This window comes from Triticum aestivum, chromosome 2A (genome assembly GCF_018294505.1).
Source record: "Triticum aestivum cultivar Chinese Spring chromosome 2A, IWGSC CS RefSeq v2.1, whole genome shotgun sequence".
Classification (NCBI taxonomy): domain Eukaryota; kingdom Viridiplantae; phylum Streptophyta; class Magnoliopsida; order Poales; family Poaceae; genus Triticum; species Triticum aestivum.
In genome coordinates this window covers 744033177-744057423 of record NC_057797.1, presented here as the reverse complement: position 1 = coordinate 744057423, position 24247 = coordinate 744033177, and the positions used below count along the sequence as shown (strand labels likewise).

General features: G+C 48.2%; 1 pseudogene; it reads right to left on the bottom strand.

Annotated features, from left to right (window-relative positions):
• Nucleotides 1-1106: 1106 nt before the first annotated feature.
• LOC123190796 (ubiquitin C-terminal hydrolase 22-like) lies at nt 1107-7394 on the bottom strand (annotated as a pseudogene).
• Between the last annotated feature and the right edge of the window lie 16853 nt (nt 7395-24247).

Below are 24247 nucleotides of genomic sequence, written 5' to 3'. Positions count from 1 at the left end.
AGAATAACATACGGTGCAGCGGGTGCAGCACCGCCAGTGTTGACGTTGTCGCCCATGTCGTCGAGGATGAGGTTGCCGAGGTCAGGGAAGAAGTCGTCGTTCGCGAAGTCGTCGCTGCCAGCAGTCACGCGAGTGCGCTCCCCAAAAATCTGATCGCCCCTCTCCCGTACATGATCACGAGAGGCGGGTTCCGGAGGCCTGCTGTCCCTTCTCCCGGTGCACGCCGAAAGGAGGGATGGAGAAGACTTGCTTGGCGGCGCAATGATCTGGAACGGTGGTGAGAAACCATACAAAGCGACGGCGGCTAGGGTAGACGTCTGCCTGACTATATAGTGCGGGCCGGGTAGGTCGTGGGAGTAAACCCCACGTCCGAGTCGTCACGAACCAAAAGAATCGGAAACGGTTCAGTAATTAACGCGTCCATTAATTATTAATTAATGACTCATTAATTTTTCCCGAGCAGCAAAAATATAGACAACGTGCATAGCTCTGTCCTCGGCTCGGCTCAATCCCGTAACCCGCGGCGCGCCGAGCGAGGAGGAGTAGCGCGTGTAGGTCTCCTCTTCTCATGCTCATACAAGTGGTAGAAGAGCTCACCTTATAAAGAGGTGCAACTCTCTCTCAACTTCCGGGGTGGGACTAAACTTTAGTCTCACTCACTCCACTCACATGTGTGCATGAATGGGCCAAGAGAATTTCAGAATTTTAGTTGGGCTTTGGGCCAAAGGCCTACTAGCAAAATTCCAACAGATAGTGGTGGCTGCTGGCCGGCGAGGCGGGGATTGGCTTCGTGGTCGACGGCTGCCAGCCGGCGAGGAGGGGGTCGACGAAGGGCAGGGCCAGCTCCGGCTCACCACCCTCGGGGAAGGACGCCACCGTCGGACGGGCAGGGCCAGATTGAAAAAAAGTGAGCCTTCTCCTCGCCATGGTTCACCATGGGGAACGAAGAGGGGGAAGCAATGCGGCGGAGGCGTGGGGCGGGGGAGCTCCGATGACGCACAGGGGAGCCGACTAGAGGAGCTCCCGCGCAGGGGAGACGCGGGGAGTGCGGGTTGTGTCAGGAATTTGCCAAAGGGGTTTTTCCAAAATTGCCACCGTGACAAGAATTTCAGGACCGAGGGAGTAGTACAGTATATATAACATGAATCATCTTAAGAAAATATACTCGTAGTTCACCAGGGCATAAGTTACGGATAACACCCAGAGCACAAGAAAAATGCAATCGCTACATGAAGGCTGCTTGTTCTGTGCCATTGAAGTAGGATCCCGTCGGCCCTTCCTTTGGCATGAGTGCCAGCATCACAGGGCCTCTCGCGCCTTCCTCCACGGTCAGAACCCCGGTGTGGAAATTGATGTCTGTCTTAACATAGCCAGGATCTAAACAGTTGAGGCGCATAGAGGTGTGCTTCTTGGCGAGAATTCTTGTGTAAGCATTGATCAGGGCCTTGGACACTTTGTAGGCCGAGAACCCTCCAACTGGCCATCCACGGTGATCCAGCCGGCCATTCTTGAAGTCCTTGAGAAACAGCCCCGACAGTTCGTCCAGCCTCTCCGCGGATAGGTTGTCGATGTCGTCAAGCTCGTGTTTAAGTTCTTCTCCGCTGAAATACTAGTTCCAAAAATGCAATTTAGTTCATGAGATATCTACTCTCTCTGTCTCATAATGTAGTAAGTTTTTTAACACTAGTGGTAGTGTCAAAAAAACGTCTTACATTATGGGACGGAAGAAGTACAAGATACTCATTTTAGATTGGAGAGATTACCCTTAGTAACCCATAGGAAGAGGAGACGTTAACAACCCTTGCATCAGAGGAGGATAGAAGCAGAGGAAGCAGCGCCTCCGTCACATTTTTGGTGCCGTGGTAGTTTGTTCTTAGGCATTCTTCTGCCTCCTCGAAAGGCTCTGCCGTCCTCTGGTTGAACCACTCGAGCCTCTCCGCTGCACTCATGCTCGTACGCTGTCATTGATGTAGGAGCAAATCAAGAAATCCCCATTAGTAATATTCTGAAAGACAATAGTTTTCGTGTAAAATGGGGTGCCTTTTAATGTGCAAATCAAGAATTTTCTCTTCACCTAAGTGGCAGGAACGAGACATGTTCTCCTTTCAAGTAATGAGGTACTCGACTCTGTTCGGATACTATTTGTTATGGTCTTCTCAATGTGCATATGTCACCTTTGCTTGGTGGATTGGTGTTTTGAAGCCCCGATTGTAGCACTAACTTTTGGAATCGACATCGGTCATTTGCATACTTTGTTCGAAACATTTTGATAATCCCGTGAACAGTTATTTGCAAAGTGATTGATTTATATCTAATGCGTGGGCTGAGAAAGAAGAAGGGCTAAGCTAAGCTAACCACTAGGTGAAGAACTGCAGGGTCTCCTATGTACATACTTTGTTCAAAACATTCCCATAATCCCGTAATGGTTATTTGCAAACTGATTAGCTTATATCTGATGTAATTTAATTCATCAGCGCCGTCTCAGAAATTAAACAAGAAGGGCTAAGCTAAGCTAACCACTTGGTGAAGAGCTGCGGGGTCTCCGACGTCCATTCTCACCCCGGAGACTCCCGCGTTATTCACCTGCAAAGGCAAAGCACAAGGCACTCACAATTCTCTTCTTCTTAATTAATCGATGAGGCAAAACTTTTGCCTCCGTTTCAAAAAAAAAAACAATCCCAGCAGAAACCATTTGAGAAATCAGTGGGACAAGGTGGAAACCAAGCCGTACCAGTATGTCTAGCCTGCCAAACCTATCCCTGAGGAAGTCCGCCAGACGAGCGGCGCTGGACGGCTCGCCGACGTCCAGCTGACAGAACACGACGTCTGACAGTCCGAGCTCCCGGAGCGCGTCGACCGCGGCGGCGCCCCTCTTCTCGTCCCTGGCCGTCAGGACGACCGTGGCGCTGCCGGACGCGAGCTGCCTGCACACCTCCAGCCCGATCCCTCTGTTGGCCCCTGTCACCAGGGCGACCCTGAGGATCGGAGAGCAGACGAGTTACGCGTACGTCCAGCACGAGCAAACGAGTTTGATTGAAGAGATTATTACTCCTACCTTCTGCAAGAGGAGCCTCCTTCCATGGCGTGGCCTCAGGAAGAGCTTCTGGCCTGCGCAAGACGGGAAAGAGGATCGAGTCGACATGATATGAGCGCTGGGCCTGGGACAGAAACGGGTGGAAGGACGGAAGCCACGGCGCACTCAGTGATGTGCTATGCTCTGGAAGCAATCATCAACGGCGTCGCGCTCAATGGCTTGTCAGCCTACGAGCATATTGCCCACAGGCTACAGCTGACAGGGCAATCCCCTAAGCGAACCCTCCGTGCTGGACACTGCGCCTTTGAATCTACATATTGCTGTTGCAGTTCTTTCTTCTCGTCTTGTGAGATGCAGAGTCCTTCCTCTGGTGATCAGTCTGTCACTCAACTCTAGGACTCTCGCGCGCTCACGTCCTTGCAAGAAGGCCTGCAGCGCCTTACAGCACTTCAACCAGCTTAAGAGATGTCGCCTTAGCTTATCTTGCAAAGTTCTATATCGGCGGTTCTGCACGCCCTGTTTACTTAACTGCAGAATCTAGAGTTGAAAGAAATCCAGAAACAGAGCGGAGGACAGAAAAGGGCAAAAGCAGTTCAACGATATTACGAGATGGATGGCGCCGAGCTTATTTTGTCAAGTTCCAAAACGGCACACGCTGTTTGCTTAACTGGGAGATGTACAGTTCAAAGAAAGCCCCAAACAGAGCAAAGACAACAAAAAGGGCAAACACTATCTCATCTAATATATCTCTTAGTTTACCAGAACAAATCGAATCATCAATCAAGGGCCAAGGCAGTCTAGCTTCAGTAGACATGGCATTCAATTACTGAAAGGAACACATCAAAAAGTTCGGTTCCCTTTTGTCTCACTTCTACATAGTATTGCACTTCGTCAGACGACCATCACCATCACCACCAATGGTATGAATTAACTACTGAAGTGCTTTCGGTTTAACGAAGGGCACACACGAGAAATCCGTTGATCGGGATAATAAGATAACCCAGCAAATAAATGCGACCACCTTCCTTTTGGATGGCTGGTTGTTGAAATATCGCCAAAAAAATACCTCCGATTATCTGCAGGTCAATGAGAACACAAAACTTGACCATCTGCCTTGTGGCTGGGATACGAAAAACGCCAGCCGTTTCTCTCTGGGTGAAACCATGTTGTACCAGATGATGACTGTGTTTCCTGGTGGTGAAGAACAAGGCCCTCAACATTTGTTTCCAAACCATTCAGACTGCAGCTGCCCTTTCACAAGCTTTATAGTAAAGCGTCTTCTGCACATAGAAGAGCATATAGGCCTGGGAGCTTCTGACAGTATGCTCATCAACTCTGGTTACCCAGGCATCATCACATCTGTACCACTGATTGTTTAACCTCAGATATGTCACATAGTGGCCAGCATCTAGCTTACCACTATGCGTGATCACCGCAAATATTTCGAATTCTGAAGGCGATTCAGAAACTGCTTCAGAATCACAGGCTTCTGATGGAAATATGCGGTTTCCGTACCTACTTCTGAGGATGGAGGACGACAGGTAAGGTGTCATGTCAAGAGAAAAGGGGAACTGCAACGAGTGGTCAACCTTCCTTGACATCTTCTTAACTGTCGAATGCTCAAATCTCTTGATGTGAAAGCAGGAAACTAACGGAAGCCTCCGAATGGACATTTGCTTCAGGGACTCTTGCCTCTCCTTGCAACGTTCACAGAAGTACTTCTGTTCAGCATCTAGCCTCTCAGCCCTGGTAAACCGCTCCAAACATCTCATGAGTGTCGATACCTTGGAACTCATGCCAGCTACGTTTCTCTCGCCGTTGCGCGCATGCAGCTTTGGGTTTGCAACGCCGAGATAATTATTATGTCCAGAATCCAAGTCTAAAGAAATGTCCATGCAAGGTTCAAACGTTGTGGATGAGAACCCACAATTTGTGCAGGTGACATCTGATCTCAGGATACCAGAAAACACCCGGTGTGCAATGCAACAGTCTCCATCACCTATTATGAGCACAAAATAGAAATCAAGGTTAGACAAAAAAATGTTGACTCAGTATTTTTGTAAAGATAAATCAGTCGAGTATGCAAAGAGTAAGACAAGAAAAGTAAAGTACATAACAACTCTTCTTTCTCCCCAAGGAATATTTTTATCAAGATAAATAATAGTCCAGCATATAAAAAGCAAGATAAGTAAAGCAGATCATCGCCAACAAAAAAAGACAATTACAGGAAGATGATTATTCTTTTCAAACTTCTTTTATTTCCTGTCCTCTGAAGAAAAGTATGACAAACAACTAAGAACTAGTACATTGTGCAACTCATAAAAGACGGACCTCAAACAGGAAAGGATGTCCTAAATATGTGATTATCTTTAGAGCAATTTTGCAAAATTTTGGATAAGAGTGTTTAATTCAAATAGTAGAAAGAGAGAAGCTAACTACCTTGTTCATTTGATTTGTGCTGATCATCCTTTATATTTTCATGAATATGGTCAAGGATGGAGATAAAAAATTCATGTGCGTCCTGTTGCTCGTAGCTTGCAAGGTTTGTTGCATGCTGCCACCAGCTAAGAATCCAGAACGATAGTAATCAGAAGAAAATCAAGTACTTTCTTTCATAAACCAGAAGAAACAAATAGTGCGTCATATTTCCTGTGCAAGCCCATGTTCATCAAACAATATCAGCAGCAAAAAAGACTTCACATAGTCCTTACAAACATGAATTACTGTTTGAAAAATATAACTTCAGCTTAAGAAGATGCCTTAGGACATAGCACACGCACGATGCGAGGAGCAAAGGTATAAACAGTTTGTTCCTAAGGAAAGTAAGAAACTTTTGATAGGACACAAAGAAGTATCAACAAGACTAGCAATAGCCTGTGTACCTACCACAGATGCTGCATATTTGACTACCTAAAAGCATTACACTTAAACAAAGGAAAATTCAAAAGAATACATCAATAGAGAGTGTGCATGCTACCTTCACAACCAGTCAAACAAGTGACTTGACAGGAACTAACAGGTGCTCATGCATTTTATTACCTGACCAATAATTACAGTTCAGCGACCATTTATCAGGTAGGCATGCCAAAAGTACTTATATAATCATAAGAAGGCATTGCTATATATGCTCTATATACGAGGGCATTTCATCAAACAGGCCATATGCATGCTGTGCAACCATTTTCCATCCGTGGCAATACACACTGAGGACAGTTTGACCCTTTTAGCTACATATCTTTGCTAACATCATTCGATTCATGTTAAGCACACCTGCAATCTGCATGATCTAACTTCAAACATCTCCCTGGCATAGCATACAAACATCACACTACCATTTGCAGGAGGCTTTATACAATCTAGTGTCTCAAACAAGACCCACTGACCATACTTAACAGTACTTCAAAAAGCCATCTAACTAACGGCTTAACTTCCCCAATACAAAAGAGAGAACACGTTGCTAAAAATCACACAGCGACATCAACCAATGCAAATAGAGCGCGAGATCCGAACCTATAGAGGAACTTGGCGGGGCTGTAGGGCGTGCGCTCCCCAGAGAAGGTGGCAGAGTAGATCTCGTCGAGATCGCAAGCTAGGCACGCGGCCTTGGCCTCGGCATCCGTTGTACGGTGCCTCATGGGCGTGCGGCGCGGGCAGAGGAAGCGGTTGTGGCGATCCCCAAGGAAATAGTTCCGGAGCGGCGGCGCATGGAGGAGCGCCTGCAGCACGGAGTTCATGAAGCAGGTGTTGCCGAGGTTGTTGAGGCCGCGCAGGCCCGCGGGCTCGGCTGCGGAGGCGGAGGTGGTGGGATCGGCGGATCGCACGAGCGCGACCTCGGCCGGATCTGGCGCCCAGGCGCGGTAGTCGACGCGCCGGCGCTTGCGGGGGGCGGCGGGGGATGCGGATGGCGAGGCGGAGGTGGACGGGGGGTGGAGCGCGGTGGACTGGGCGAGGACGACGGCGTGGTCGAAGTCCGGGTCGTAGACCTGGTCCCCGCAGGCGGCGCAGAAGAGCTCGGCGCGGTCGACGTCGACGGCGATCTGGTGGCCCGGGGCGGGCGCGGAGGCGGCGTGGGAGGCGGCGTGCGAGGGGCAGAAGACGGCGGCGCAGGTGAGGCAGGCGTAGAGGCGGGCGGGGGGCGGGGCGGAGGCCAGGCAGGGGGAGCATCGGGGCACCTCGCGCGCGTCGCGGCGGATCTCGGGCCGGCCGAGCGGGCGCACGCGCAGGCAGCGCCGGAGGATGCGGAGCGGGCGAGAGGTGAGCCGGTGCGCGGCGAGGTGCGCGCAGGGGGGCGGCGCGGACGGGGTGGTCATCGGGGAGGGGGCGGCGGCGGAGTGGGGGTTTGGGCGGTGGGGAGCGGGGTGTGGGGGTGGGGCGGTGGAGTGGCGGCTGGGGTGGTGCGGGGGGAGGTGGTGTGGTGGGGGTGGGGGTGGGGATGGTGGCGGCGGTGGAGATGGAGATGGATGCTGTGGATCATGGAGATGGAGTCAGGGCAGAAGCCATGGGTGGGTCGCTCTGGGTCGGGGCGGGGGAGGCGCTACTCGTGCACTGCGGGAGGGATCACGATCTGATTAGGTTCTTCTCGCCAATGCAGCTTTAGCTCACTGTGAAGCTCGGGCACGTCACTCAACTACTCAAGCATGTTATCCTCAATATTACTCTGGTTGATCCGGTTTTAGAGCTAACATTATCGACATACCATGAGCAGTATACTAAGGTGACGTAGACGGGCTGTAAGAATTTAAATATTATAATTTTATTGAGTTGGATGAAGAAAGAAGAGAGAGAAGATAAGCAGGCTGTAAATTTACAGCCAGCTATAACACGGGTTCCAACAAACTATGTAAGAGTGCATGATGGCCATTTGATACAAAAGTAGTGTTTTCTTGTATCCCACTATTATGCGTGTTGGCTATAAATATTATGGCAACATGGCATAGCCGTCAGTCGGCTATATTATTAACCATGCTCTAAAGCAGTTATGCTAGTGTATTTACTGTAGGGAGGCAAAGCTAGTGCTTCACCAATATAGCTTTTCTCCTTTTTTTTGCAGGGAGCTTCGACCATATACACTTTTTATTTCACTGCATTTTGGTTTGGGTTTCAACTAACCAACCATGGTGGGAAAGTATCCGGTGCTCCCAGCCTTGGGGTACTCCTGGTACTTCAATGTCAATATATATATTTTTTATGTTTCAAAAAATTCTGAAAAAAATATGAATGTTCACTATGAATGTGACTACAAGCCCTAAAAATTTCAAATCCAAACTTGAAACACACATTGAGAAACAAAAAAGTGAAATCTAGCATGAATAGTGCAAAGAAGAGACAAAAGCAACATTAACACTATTCAGATATGGATTTCTCTTTTTGTTTCTCAATGTACTTTTGATTTTGGATCTGAAATTTTTAGGGGATGTAGTGACATTCTTTGTGAACATTCTCATTTTTTTCCAGAATTTTTTGAAATATTTAAAAATATTTTTTGACATTGGAGCACTAGGAGTACCCCAAGGTTGGGAGCATTGGATACTTTCCCCAACCATGGTAGTGCAGTTTACTACTTCCTCTGTACGTTGATGTAAGATATTTTAAACTGTCAAAATGTCTTGCATTATTGTACAGCTAAAACCAAACAAAGTCATTGACGCTACAAAGACAGCTTACTACTAAAACAACCACTTCAGCAAAAAAAAAATGTTATCCACCTTAAGACTCTGATCTATTAAAAAGAGGGGGTAGTAGAAGAGAGTTACCAAGTTAATTTGCAGAAACCAAAACAAAAAAAAAACATTACAACACACCCACAATAAGGGAACTTCGGCTAACTTGGCTACCCACGAGACCCACGCACATCATCGAGTAGAGGGCACCTTCGACTTCGAGGTTGCTTACAATGTCGTCGTCATCACTTTTTCCTGAGCAAGCGACTCCAACTTCACTGCGGACGACCCATCAAGACCCCATCGAACGAATGACACACGAGAACTCTATAGGCCTATGCCAAACAACCAGTCAGACTACAGCTCAGGGGCTGGTCCTTAAGAGCATGCGCACGAAGACTTACCGACTGTCATCGGCAAGGGAAAACTGGCTCTGATATATGAGCGGCGACAATGGCTCGTTCTGAAGTTCACAACGACTACTCTATGATCCTGGGACCTCGATGCATTTTTTCTATTATGTTTTGGGATGCTTTGTAGTTTTGGTAAAAAATTATAATAAATCTAAGTCCATTTTGAAAGGAAAAATAGATTCAGGTTTTGGATCATTAGTATTCGGCCAATGGCCTAGGTTCCACCCCCTCACACATAACATCTTCAACTTTAACTTAGTAATAACTACACCCTCTTGAACCACCAAAACATCTTACATTTAGAAATATAGATAGTATTATTTGTTCATGTTGGCCGATGCCGTAGAACCAAACCCCCTCCCACGCACACTCCGGAACAGCTAAAGCATCCTTCCTAAGAGCATCTACAATTAGACCCCTCAAAGTGCCCTCATATGTGCGGGCGGACAACCGGCACAGGTCCAGACATGAGAGAGAAGGAAAATGCCATCCAACTGGACCCAAAAGTCGTGCTCATATGTCTGGATGTCCATGAACCCTCAAACTCAATCCATATGTCATGGATGATACGAGGGTGTCCGGGCGTCGAAACCACATCATCTCCTTCTTTATTCATTTGTTCTCTTCATCTCTCTGTTCCCGCCAATCATATGCATTTGACCCAATAATTTGAAAAACATGACTGCATGCACGGACAAATGAGGGTTCAAGATGGATAGTTCGAATGATGTCCAAAAATGTCCGTGGACATATAAGGCGAAAATATCTGCGGGCATATAACTGTCGGATTTGCACATTATAGGTGTTTTCATGTGATTGTAGATGCTCTAAACTCCCCTAATCATCTGCCTGCACCACCCCTGGTTGCATAGATGCATCAAGCCTCACATGTCACCAATATCTCAACGTTAGAGCATCTACAACCGAACGTAGCTAATCTTGTCTCCTATATGTCAGTGAATGCTTTTGGGCGTGTTCGAGATAGTAATCGGCCACCCTTCAAATGCATGTGCCCAAATCTGTGCACCTCAAATCCGCCTGCAAATCCATGCAACGTGAACGAAACTATGTATATGATCATAACAAACAAGACAACAAACGAATATAAGTCAACAAAATTGCATATAGTCATAGATAAACATCACAGTTCACTTGACAAAACGATGTTCATCGCTAAACGGACACAGATCTACTAAAGTAACTTAATAACTAAACAGAGACTGTAGGGCGGAGGAAATCACCATTTCCTCGCTGGGCCTTCCCCTTGCGGTCGCCGGTGTGTCTGTACCCCTCTGTGTAGGCGTCAACGGTAGGAGGGGCGTTGTCGTCGGAGCTGGAGCCATGGGACCATAGGAGAGATCAGAGTCTTCATCAAAGGAGATGATGTCGTCCATCCTCTAAACGCGTGCTCCTGCGCTTTCGCGTGTAGGTGTTGGGTAACGCAGTAATTTCAAAAAAATCCTACGCACACGCAAGATCCATCTAGGTGATGCATAGCAACGAGAGGGGAGAGTGTTGTCTACGTACCCTCGTAGACTGTAAGCGGAAGCATTATGACAACGTGGTTGATGTAGTCGTACGTCTTCACGATCCAACCGATCCTAGCACCGAAGATACGGCACCTCCGCGATCTGCACACGTTCATCTCGGTGACGTCCCACGAACTCTAGATCCAGCTGAGGTTGAGGGAGAGTTTCGTCAGCACGACGGCGTGATGACAGTGATGATGAAGCTATCGGCGCAGGGCTTCGCCTAAGCACTGCAACAATATGACCGAGGTGGACATATGTGGAGGGGGCACCGCACACGGCTAAACAATCAACTTCTGTGTCTATGGGGTGCCCCCCTCCCCCGTATATAAAGGAGTGGAGGAGGGGAGGGCCGACCCTCTCTATGGCGCGCTCTAGGGGGAGTCCTACTCCCACCGGGAGTAGGATTCCCCCCCCCCCATCCCTAGTTGGAGTAGGAGAGGAAGGAAGGAGGAGAGAGGGAGAAGGAAAGGGGGGCCGGCCCCCCACCCAATTCAGATTGGGCTTGGGGGCGCCCCCACCTTGGCCCCTTCCTCCTCTCTCCCACTAAGGCCCAATAAGGCCCATACACTCCCCGGGGGGTTCCGGTAACCCCCCGGTACTCCGTTAAATGCCCGAACTCATCCGGAACCATTCCGATGTCCAAACATAGTCATCCAATATATCGATCTTTATGTCTCGACCATTTCGAGACTCCTAGTCATGTCTGTGATCATATACGGGACTCCAAACTACCTTCGGTACATCAAAACACATAAACTCAACCGATCGTCACCGAACGTTAAGCGCGCGGACCCTATGAGTTCGAGAACTATGTAGACATGACCGAGACTCATCTTCGATCAATAACCAATAGCGGAACCTGGATGCTCATATTGGTTCCTACATATTCTACGAAGATCTTTATCGGTCAAACCGCATAACAACATACGTTGTTCCCTTTGTCATCGGTATGTTACTTGCCCGAGATTCGATCGTCGGTATCTCAATACCTAGTTCAATCTCGTTAACGGCAAGTCTCTTTACTCGTTCCGTAATGCATCATCCCATAACTAACTCATTAGTCACATTGCTTGCAAGGCTTATAGTGACGTGCATTACCTAGAGGGCCTAGAGATACCACTCCGACAATCGGAGTGACAAATCCTAATCTCGATATATGCCAACTCAACAAACACCATCGGAGACACCTATAGAGCATCTTTATAGTCACCCAGTTACGTTGCGACGTTTGATAGCATACTAAGTGTTCCTCTGGTATTCAGGAGTTGCATAATCTCATAGTCATAGGAACATGTATAAGTTATGGAGAAAGCAATAGCAATAAACTAAACGATCATAGTGCTAAGCTAACAGATGGGTCAAGTCAATCACATCATTCTCTAATGAAGTGACCCCGTTTATCAAATGACAACTCTTTGTCTATGGCTAGGAAACTTAACCATCTTTGATTAACGAGCTAGTCAAGTAGAGGCATACTAGTGACACTCTGTTTGTCTATGTATTCACACATGTACTAAGTTTCCGGTTAATACAATTCTAGCATGAATAATAAAAATTTATCATGATATAAGGAAATAAAAATAACAACTTTATTATTGCCTCTAGGGCATATTTCCTTCAGTCTTCCACTTGCACTAGAGTCAATAATCTAGATTATATTGTAATGATTCTAACACCCATGGAGTCTTGGTGCTGATCATGTTTTGCTCGTGAGAGAGGTTTAGTCAACGGGTCTACAACATTCAGATCCGTATGTATCTTGAAAATCTCTATGTCTCCCTCCTTGACTTGGTCACGGATGGAATTGAAGCGTCTCCTGATGTGCTTGGTTCTCTTGTGAAATCTGGATTCCTTTGCCAAGGCAATTGCACCAGCATTGTCACAAAAGATTTTCATTGGACCCGATGCACTAGGTATGACACCTATATCGGATATGAACTCCTTCATCCAGACTCCATCATTTGCTGCTTCCGAAGCAGCTATGTACTCCGCTTCACACGTAGATCCCGCCACGACGCTCTGCTTGGAACTGCACCAACTGACAGCTCCACCATTTAATAAAAATACGTAGCCGGTTTGTGACTTAGAGTCATCCGAATCAGTGTCAAAACTTGTATCGATGTAACCATTTACGACGAGCTCTTTGTCACACTACAAAAAAAAGACACATCCGTGACATTTTGGGCCGAACGAATTTTTTTTCTGTCATACATATGACACTTCTATGACGATAATTGTGACAAAACCTGATATCATCATAGATGTGGTGGGCTCCTACTTCTATGACAAAAAATCATGACAGAAAATGGGCTTTTCGTCCTGGGCGGGCCGGAGACGCAGCTGCATGACATTCTTTGGGTCGTCCATGACGAAAAAAAACATGGTAGAAGCGAGGGGGTGGAAAATTTCAGGGAGTTCCCGGTTACGGTGGGAGGTCGGGGGCCGAGCGATGCGCGTTTCTCTCGTACACGTACGTGCGTGTGTGCGAGGCGTTGGCTCTAACTGAACCCGAGCGAGACATTGGGCTCTAACTGAACCCGAGCGAGGCGTTGGGCTCTAACTGAACCCGAGCGATTGCACTGCAGTCTACGCGTTACTGAATCCAAGCGATCGATCGATGGCTGTTAACTGAACCCTATCGAGCGATTCCTTCGCTACTGCTGCTAACTGAAGCCGATTGATGGGATGAACAGTGAGCGTTGTGGGGGGTTTGGATGAATAGTAAGCGGTGGCGTTGCCTCTGGATGAACAGGACCCCGTGGTGTGGTGGAAGGCTGGATGAACAGTAGACGGTGGATGGGTGCCAGTGGAGGGGTGGATGAATAGTACCCCGTGGTGTGGAGGGCTGGATGAACAGTAGACGGTGAAGGGGTGGTTGAACAGGCCCTGTGGTGTGGAGGGCTGAATGAACAGTAGACAGTGGAGGGGTGGCCGTGGAGGGGTGGTTGAACAGGACCCCGTGGTGTGGAGGGCTGGATGAATAGTAGACGGTGGAGGGGTGGTTGAACAGTAGCCGGTGGAGTAGCGCACGGTGGAGGCTGGAGGAGGTTGACGATGGAGATGAACAGTATCCCGTGGAGTCCCGTTTTGCGGTACTCCACACCCCTCCTGATGAACAGGACCCCTGTTTCAACCGTAGCGCTCCAACATAAGTCTGTTTCCTCCATTTTGCTGTACGCCACACCCCTCCCAATCAACAGGACCCCGTTTCGACCGTAGGAGGTCCGTTTCCTCTGTTTTGCGGTACGCCACAAGCCCCCCGATGAATAGGATCCCGTTTCGAATGTGGCCGGTCGAACACAAGACCGTTTCCTCCGTTCTGCGCTACGCCAGGCCTCGTTTCCATCGCCTGTTCCGTCCAAGCCCTCCCGATGAACACGACCACGCATTCTGTTCTGACCTAGCTGGTTGGCTCCCACGTGTTCCGTTGCCTCCCGATGAACACGACGCATTCTGTTACCTCCCCATGAACACGACGCATTCCGTTGCCTCCCCATGAACACGACGACGACGCTGTTTCTCCGTTCCGACCCAGCCATGTACACGAGCCCTCGCCGTACGTATGCGCGAGTAGGCATTCGAGACCCCGCCCGTATGTACACATACGTGGCCGTATTTTCTTTCTTACACCCTGTTCGCCGTACGTACGTGTACATGCTACGTGCGCGCCTCTACTACGACACGTGCGCGCCTCTACTATGACACGTGCGCGCCTCTACATCGATCAGTATGTACGTACACGTTCGCGACCAGAATGACAACGCTACGTACGCTTCGACCAGGTGGGTCCTGACTGTCAAGCACTTCCTTGTGTGCGAAGATGTAGCTGGTGGGTCCCAGCAGTCAGGGGCAAACGTTTTTTTCGCGAAATACGGTGGCCCGTCCGGTGGGTCCCCGCTGTCAGGTGGAGGAATAATTATTTTGCACGTAATAAGGAGGCACTTCCTTGCTGCAGCCGTGGACCCAGCTGTCAGCCTCTCCACGTATAGTCCACGTCCGATGGAAGCCGTTCCTTGACCACGTTGACCACGCCGTGCCAAGAGCACCAGGGCGGTGGACGACGGCGAGGCCTAAGAAGGGGATGACGCGGAGCCGGGGAACACGCGCCAGTGGATGCCCACACGTAGAGGAGTACGAGGGTTCACTGGTTCGCTGCGGTGTGAGGCTGCCGTCGCCGCAGAGTAACAGGGGGTGTGGGTGAGTAGAGGGATGGCCTGGCCAGCGGTGGGAGTAGTAGGGGGCGGTGAGGCCTTCGCCGCATCGCAGCCGGCCACGGGAAGCAGGAGCACGAGGCACGGCCGGCGCTGGTTTAGGCGGCTGGAGCAAGAAGACCAAAGGTTGAAGAAGCACTACGGCCGTTGGATGGACATCGTACGGTCACCGGAGCTAGAATCGTGCATATTGACTAAGTTGACAAAGCCCTCCGTCCCCGTCAACTTAGTAGGCCCACAAGTCAGCCTGCCACTATACTGGGTCCCAGCTAACAGGGGGAGTATTCATTTTTTTGTGCGTAATAAGGAGGCACTTCCTTGCGTGCGAAGATATAGCTCGTGGGTCCGAGCTGTCAGCGGCGGTAACGTTTTTGTCGCCAAATACAGAGGCCCTTTCGGTGCGTCCCTGTTGTCAGGTGGAGGTATCATTATTTTGCGCGTAATAAGGAGGCATTTTCTTGCGTGCGGCCGTGGACCCAGCTGTCGGTCTCTCCACGTACAGTCCACTTCAGATGCATGTCGGTCGTTGACCATGTTGACCAGGCCGTGCCGAGAGCACCAGGGCGATGGACGACGGCAAGGCCTAGGAAGGGAACGACACGGAGGCAGGGAAGACTCGGCAGTTGTTTCCCACGCGGAGGGGAGTACGACTGTACGAGGGTTTACTGGTTTGTCTGCCGTCGCCGGAGAATAACAGCAGGTGTGGGTGAGTAGAGGGATGGCTAGGCCAGCGATGGGAGTACGGTGGGACGGTGAGGCCTGCGCGGCAGCACAGCCGGCCGCGGGGAGGAGGGAGCAGGCAGTACCGCCGGCGCTTGTTTGAGCGGCTGGAGCAGGAAGAGCAGAGATTGAAGAAGCACGACAACCGTTGGATAGACATCCAACAGTCACTGCTTGTGCGTCAACATTTTTTTAGGAAAGCCTCAAATCTGTGGAAAACAGCATACAAGCCACCTGCCATTATTTATAATAATTTTCAGCCCATTTGCTAATTCTTAAGGTTTTTTTGGAGCCCATATTCTTTTTGTTAGCATTACAGCCCATATTGTGGCCACGGTTAAAAAATTATACGAAATTTTGCATATTTCGGTGCGGTCCGAACTATTTTTAATCCCGAAATTTCGACTCACATTCAAACTGATTTTAAAAATAAATGTATATCAATATAAAATCCAACAAATTCTCCACGCATAAAAATTAATGTAATTTAAAATCTTGAAATGAAAAAAAAGATATTTGAAACTAATTGCCGGTTTGATGTGTTTTAAAAATGTACAACCCATTTCTCATTACTGATGGGCCATTTTCTCGGCCAGCCGAATGAAAGCTCTCCTCGCCTTGAAAGATTTGCAGCCTAACAGGCCTGACAAAGCGACTTAATTGGCAAATCACAAAAAAAACTGGGCTGTGGCCGTGGACCCAGCTGTCAGCCTCTCCACGTACAGTACTCTTCCGATGGAAGTCGTTTCTTGACCACGTTGACCACGCCGCGCGAAGAGCACCACGGCGGTGGACGACAGCGAGGCCTAGGAAGGGGACGGCGCGGAGCCGAGGAAGACGCGGCAGTGGATGCCCACGCGGAGAGGAGTACGAGGGTTCACTGGTTCGGCTGCGCTGCCGTCACCGCAGAATAACATGGGGTGTGGATGAGTGGAGTGGAGGGATGGCCTGACCAGCGGTGGGAGTAGTATGGGGGCACTGAGGCCTCCGCGGCACCACAGCCGGCCACGGGAGGCAGGAGCAGGCGGCACGACCGGCACTGCTTTGGGCGGCTGGAGTAAGAAGACCAGAGGTTGAAGAAGCACTACGGCCGTTGGATGGACATCATACGGTCAGTCGAGCTAGAATCGTGCATATTGACTAAGTTGACAAAGCCCTTCGTCCCCGTCAACTTAGTAGGCCCACAATACTGGGTCCCAGCTAGCAGGGGGAGTATTCATTTTTTTGTGCGTAATAAGGAGGCACTTCCTTGCGTGCGAAGATATAGCTGGTGGGTCCGAGCTGTCAGGGGCGGTAACGTTTTTTCGCGAAATACAGAGGCCCTTTCGGTGGGTCCAAGATGTCAGGTGGAGGAATCATTATTTTGCGCGTAATAAGGAGTCATTTCCTTGTGTGTGGCCGTGGACCCAGCTGCCAGCCTCTCCACATACAGTCCAGTTCAAATGCATGTCGATTGTTGACCATGTTGACCACGCACGCCGAGAAAACCAGGGCAGTGGACGACGGCGAGGCCTAGAAAGGGAATGACACGGAGGCAGGGAAGACTCGGCAGTTTTTCCCACGTGGAGGGGTACGACTGTACGAGGGTTTACTGGTTCGTCTGCCATCGCCGGAGAATAACAACAGGTGTGGGTGAGTACAGGGATGGCTAGCCCAGGGATGGGAGTACGGTGGGGCGGTGAGGCCTGCGCGGCAGCACAGCCGACCGCGGGGAGGAGGGAGTAGGTAGTCCCGCCGGCGCTTGTTTGAGCGGCTAGAGTAGGAAGAGCAGAGATTGAAGAAGCACGACGGCCGTTGGATGGACATCCAACAGTATACAGGCCATCCGTGAAAAGCCTCAAATCTGTGGAAAACAGCATACAGCCCATCTGCCATTATTTCAAATAATTTACAGCCCATTTGCTAATTCTTACGGGTTTTTTTGGAGCCCATATTCTTTTAGTTAGCATTACAACCCATATTGTGGCCACGATTAAAAAATTATACGAAATTTTGCATATGTCGGTGCAGTCTGGACTGTTTTTAATCCCGAAATTTCGAGTCACATTGAGATTGATTTTAAAAATAAATGTATATCAATATAAAATCCAATAAATTGTCCACGCATAAAAATCAATGTAATTTAAAATCTCGAAATGAAAAAAAGATATTTGAAACTAATTACCGGTTTGATGTGTTTTAAAAATATACAACCCATTTCTGATTACTGATAGGCCATTTTCTCAGCCAGCATAATAAAGCTCTCCTCGTCTTGAAAGATTTGCAGCCCAACAGGCCTAATAAAGCGACTTACTTGACAAATCACAAAAAACTGGGCTAGCCATTTTCAAAAAGAAAAAAAAACTACTGGGCTGGTCTGTGGTAAACATAAAAGAAAAGGTTGTCTAGACAGGCCAGAGTGTCCCGCACAGCCCAGTTGACACCCTGCTTCCGTCACAAAAACAAATTAGATAAATGCCACTCCAATTATGGCGATTCATAAAAATGCCACTGCAATTTCCAAACTTTGAAAAATGCCACTGCAATTTTTGCAAACTTTAAAAAACGCCACTGCAGTTTGCAAACTTTGAAAAACGCCACTCCAGACTTCGAAAAATGCCACTAGAAATGGCATGAAATGGCATTTTACAAAGTTTGGAAATTGCAGTGGCATTTCTCGGATACACCAGATTTGGAGTGGCATTTATCAAATTAACCCAAAACAAAAATAACTGGGCGAGCTGCTGGGTCCCTGGTGTCAGCCGCTCGTTGTGCAATTCTCTCGTTTATTGACTACGTTGACAATGGCATGGGACCCAGATGTCAGAAATCCACTAGGAGGAGCCATTTTTTATTGGTTTGAAATAAGGAGGCACTTGCTTCAGTACTGCCATGACCTTGGCAGGTCCGTGCTGTCATCCTCTTCACATACAATCATCTCCTGATTGTGTACGCGTCAACTTGCTAGGCCCACAAGTCAGCCTCTAAACCCATGGAGGACAAATACAACTCATTTAAAAAAATAACAGCCCATTCCATACGTTCAAACGGAAAGTTCAACATTCAGAGCAAAGTAACAGGTCTGATCCACATATAAAGTACTGAACTTCCACGTTGACAACCATCATAGCCAAGTTAACTATCTACTCCCACTAACACTCTAGTAGCGTACAAGTACTAACTTACTTTTAGCTAACTAGACGATGCCGGCCGCCATCTGCTGTCCATGCTAAACGCCGGCACCGGCGTCCTCCTCCTCACCTCGGACTTGCCAGAGGTGCGATAGGGTGCGTTGCTCGCGCGCGTTGGCCCTTTCCACGCCGGCGTGGTCCACCGAAGCTTCGGCTTCCAAGCGGGAAACCCACTTGATGAGCTGGTAGTAAAAATCGGCATCGCGAATGTGTGCGTGCCCGACAGCCTCCAGGGATATTTGCCGGGCGCCGGCCTCCACGTAGTCGGCCCAGTTACGGGCGCTCTACTCGCGACTCAAAGCGTCGGTGCGCTGCTGCTCCATGTCCCACTGGCAACGCAAATCGGCGATATGCTGCTCCTCCGCCAGGCGGTCGCGCTCCAACAACTCCTGCTCCTCCGCCATGCGGTCGCGCTCCAACAACTCCTCGATCTCCGCATTGCGATCTAAAGACGGATAGAATGCCTCCTCCCTCCGTCTGCCTTCCGGTGAAAACCCGAACACTAGTTCCGGTGGTGACCGCCTCCGGTGTCGCCTACCGCGGACGGGCGGGGGCATGGCGGACGTGGCGAGTGACATCGGGCCGGTGGGGGCTTATGATGATATGGCGAGTTGGGTCATGGTGGCACCAGAGAAGGCTGGGAAATAGTACTTATAGGCGGAAGATAGCGCGACGGTCATCGGAATTCAATGCATAATGGCTTAGCACGCCAGCTTGCCGTGGAAAACTAGAGAAACTAAAATTATGATTGTGCCGTCCCGCCCCGTCTGGGTCGCACGCCGGCATGGTGGTCAAACAAGTGCACTCGAATCATCTCCCTCATTGTCAATAATGATTCCACAGATTTAAAGCATATCTTTTTTTGCATGAGTTAGCTGCCTTAATTACGACCGGCTGCATGCAGGCACTCAGAATCGCTCGCAGGCAGTACGTGAAGCAGCATGCAACGAGTCGCAGCCGAGGGCATGCATGCAGCCACTTAAATTGCTGGAATTAATTAGGCTTAAACTTCTGCATGCCGTTAATTATTGCCATGCCTTGGTCTTGCTGCTTTCCTCACGGGACTAATAAACCCGGACGGAGGAAGTACCTTGGTTGGTGAGAGGTTTGAATTAAGCCCTGCAAACCGGAAAGGAAGTACTAGTACGTGTGTGACCCGCTATTTATTCATGTAGGATCGAGTAGGTCGTTTCTTGAATTGAGCCCTGCAAACCGGAAAGGAGGTAGTACGTGCGTGATCCATTATTTATCCGTGTAGGATCGATAGTGTAGCTTGTCATTTTCTTCAGAGGTAGGCATTTTTATCAGTGTCGGATCGATAGTGTAGCTTGTCAGTTTCTTCAGAGGTAGGCATTTTTATTCAAAAAACTGACACTTCGCATCTTGCGTCGCAAATAAAACTGCCAGGAGCGCATTTGTAGGCTAGCTAGTGATCGATCGGTAACTTGTAAACACTGAGCGAACAGAAATAAGTAACTGTTAATGCATCTCAATGATTCACAGATCATATACAAATATGTAGCTCCAAAAGCAAAGATCAGCCACTTCGGATCTTGCGTCGCAACTAAAACTAACTAGTATGATTCTCATACATAAGATCAACATGTTAATGCATCTCAATGATTCACAGATCATATACAAATATGTAGCTCCAAAAGCAAAGATCTAGAAAAAAACATCTGTTCTTCCTACTAACATGGATGCTTCTCTTGGCCAACATTCAGTATAGACTGAAAGACCAATTTGTTTGTGAAGTCTACAATTCCTCTTGCAAAAGTAAGTGGTTTCACCAACAGCTGGAACCATGAGAATGAACCACACATGATGGAGGAGCATCCTCTGCAATATGATTTGGTCTTCTCTCGATCACACCGTGAGACTATTTTCGGAATACAAACTTTAACTTAGGCAAAATGATGCCCATTGTATAATCAGACCAAAGCAATGAAGCACCTAGTGTTGGCCAATAAATAGTACAATACTACTTTTCTGCAGTCCATGAAGTGACTATCCAATCTTTCTATGTATATTTTCAAATGGCACTGCATGCAGTGACTATACTATTCTCTTGTTCAGTTCAACCAAAATTGCGGACACTTTGTTTGTTTGCCAAATAGCAACGGGCAGACATCTCTGTCTGCACAAATATCAAGCAGCTAGTAAACATATACCACACCTTGTATTTTCGGTTTAAACATGTCTCTTCTGCTTAGCATCTGTCATGTTCTGCACTGGACAATCTGATACAGTTAAGTTTTGCCCTGGACAATTTCATACTGAATTGATTTGCTGGTTCAGAGCAGAAATATAGCGCCTATTCTTCATTAGACCAAGGATATCCATGTTCACAGTGATGGAAGAGGTGAAATCGATACAACCGAAATTGAGCATCCAATCATTGAATCCTGTCCTGCACCTCCAATGTAGGTCCACCCTGCCAATATATTCACATGCAAACCACTAGTATTACTATCTAATGACAGTACAAAAAGAGTAGCAAGATAGTAGAAAACCATGTACATTCGCAATGAACAGCTCATAGTGCCACCAATTGGATATAAAGGTTTGGAAAAAAATGCTCCTAATGTTGAACCAGTTGGACTTTTTGTGCAGTTCCACTAAAATCGAGCATCCCTGTTTGCATAGATATTGAAAGTGTGATTACTCTAAAAGTGGCACTAGTTGAAGCATAGTCTCACAAATATAAGCATTCCAATTTCTTAATGGGAAAAGGTAGCAAGACTGTTTCTAACCACCTGTTTGAAGGAAGAAATAAAGCAACAGCGGCAGATATCAGGAAGGCATACATAGTTTTTTCTGAAAAAGTGAGCCATTCCTGACCTTTCCTCTTCTTTTAAGAAAAAATTGTTCAGTTCTACTAACATAAAATGCCATCACCGCCTTGACAATTCAGTGACACTGTACAAAAGGAAATGACTTAACATTACATCATGATGTGAGGTATGTAGTCGACAGGCATTAGAGACAAACATACAGACCTCCTCAAGAGAACAGCCGGAGGAGGAGGTGCCCACTCTTGACCTTTCCTCTTGTCTTCATAATTGTCTGTGCAGTTTAACCAAAATAAAATGGCATCAGCGCCTTGGCATTTTGGTGACACTGTACAAAAAATTAACTTATCTCATGAAAGTGAGGTATGTAATCTATAAGCATTAACAGTGCAAAAATATGAAGTTAGTAACAAGTTTCATCGTTGGTATACTGGCTGTGCAACAACATTAGAATGCCTTAGCTGAAAAATCTTTAATACATCCACAATCAATAGCTAACCCTGAAATAATCCAGTGACATTAAATGGCATTGCTTAAATTTATGGGTGGCATTAGACTGAGAGCGGCATTAGTTAAATGTGGCATCACTTTAGCAGTAGCATTGCTTGACTTGACTGTTGGTGTTATACTAACAGCAAAAAAAGTGGCAATAAGAGCATGGGCCATTCATACAGTGGGCGCACCAGTACGATGTACCTCCACGGACGCAGAGTGGTGAGGGAGGTATGGTTGCCCAGAGCAACAAATATCCAGGCAGCATATGTGGATTACGTCCCATTTTTGTTCTCTTTAGCCACCTTTTTCCTATGCGAGGACAACAAACCGATCGACCTGGTCATTCTCTATTGCGTTGTCATGCCTTTCTACCCTTCTTCAACCAAGAGACATGAGACTCGTTCCTTAGCTACTGATTTTCCCCTTTTCAACCTAGATGCGGGTTCGATGCCTACTCTCTTGGACAGTACAGTCTCCCTTCCTTTCCTTATTCAACCCAGACATGGATTAGTCTGCATGAAGTAGGGTTTCCTTTAATAGTGCAAATTATGGTTTTCGTCTGCGTGGCCAGCAGAGCAGAGGATAGCAAATTGGGAAGATGGTGGAGTGGAAAAAGATCCACATGCAACGACGTGGCAGATGGGGCAATAGAACAAGGTTATGGTTCGAAAAGAGGTAGCATACCTGAGGGTCGGCGGGAAGTGGCTTCGCTCATGGTCGTCGTTCTCCGCACACACTACGACAGCGAGCTTGGGGACGGAGGCCATCCTGCACGGGCGCTAGGTCTGAGAGGACGGCCTTGTCGTTAGTACGTGACCTCGCTCGCCGACGACTTTCTTCCCCGGCGGATCTGTGACCACCGGTGAGGAGGGAGAGAGGGGCCGTCTTTTTTAGATCTAGAGAGAGGGTGGTAGTGTGAGAAGCAAGTGGGCAGCCCTTAGCAAGAAAGCGCTGAAGCTCCAGCCTATATATCTTTTTTATACTACTAGTACTGGAGGTGGAGTAGTGGTAGAGTAGTTTATATTTTCTCTGCATATAGTACCAGTTATTAGTCATGCTTCAAATCTGATCGGCACGCCATTAAAAAAATAAAGGTTGATAACTAATGCGGCACCTCGGGCCAATGCGGCCAGATCGCATTTTACATGAGAAATTACAGACCATGTTTCGTTGACATGTGGTCCCGTACCAACATATCAGTGAGACGACGGCGAGTAGTAGGAGTATTTCCGAACGGACGTGTAGGCCGGGGCGCCTCTTCGTGAACCGTGGCAAACTCGCAACCGTCCACCGACTCTTCGCCTTTCCCTCTCGATTTGGAACTGTTGTCGCACGCTCTTCCTCCCCCTCCTCCATTTTCCTTCAGCCCTTCATCCTTTCTTCTACCATTGTTCGATCGTCTTCTCCATGGAGGGAACAGGCCGGAAACGACCCCGTTATTCTTGCCCCAATCTGAAAGATGACGTGGTGGAGGAACTCATTGATCTGTGCGACGTCATCACCTTGGCTAGCATGGCAGGTTCGTTCAAGCCCATTCTCGACTCAACTAATAACATCATTGCAAGGAACCCAAGAGTCAAGGAGCGGTTTGATCTCCCCTATCTTATTCGCCGTGACCCTAATGACTGGCGCCGGCACGACGGAGGCCTTGCCCTGTGCAAGTTGATGCCGCTTGATAATGATACATATGATGTTAAGATGCCATCGCTTGAGGGCAAGGCTTGGGCGGGCGCAAATGGAGATTGGGTTGTTTACATTGGGTCCAACTGCGAGTGGGAACTTGTGAATGTGTACACTCGTCACCGGGTTCCACTTCCAAAAATCTCAGCACACTGCCCAGAGGTTGAGCACACCAGTAATGTACGCACATTCAAATACGATCATGGTGACTGTCTTCTACGGAAGATAGAAATTTGTCGAGTTCCCAACCGCTCTTGGAATTACAGCAACCATGATGTTGTTGTTATCTTCGACAAGCTTGTTGCCGTCCTTGATGGTTTCACTCGATGGATATTGCTCAAAAATCAGTTTCTGTACACGGATGAGTACTGTGATGCAATTCAATACGAGGGCCTTGTGTTTGCTCCCACCACTCATGGCACTGTTTTTGCATGGCATCCTAGTAGTTTCAGTACGTTTGTCTTCCACCGTAATTATAATTGTTTCATCCACATGCATGCGGGTTAGCAAGTTTCCCTTTACTAATTAACCTTCTTCTTG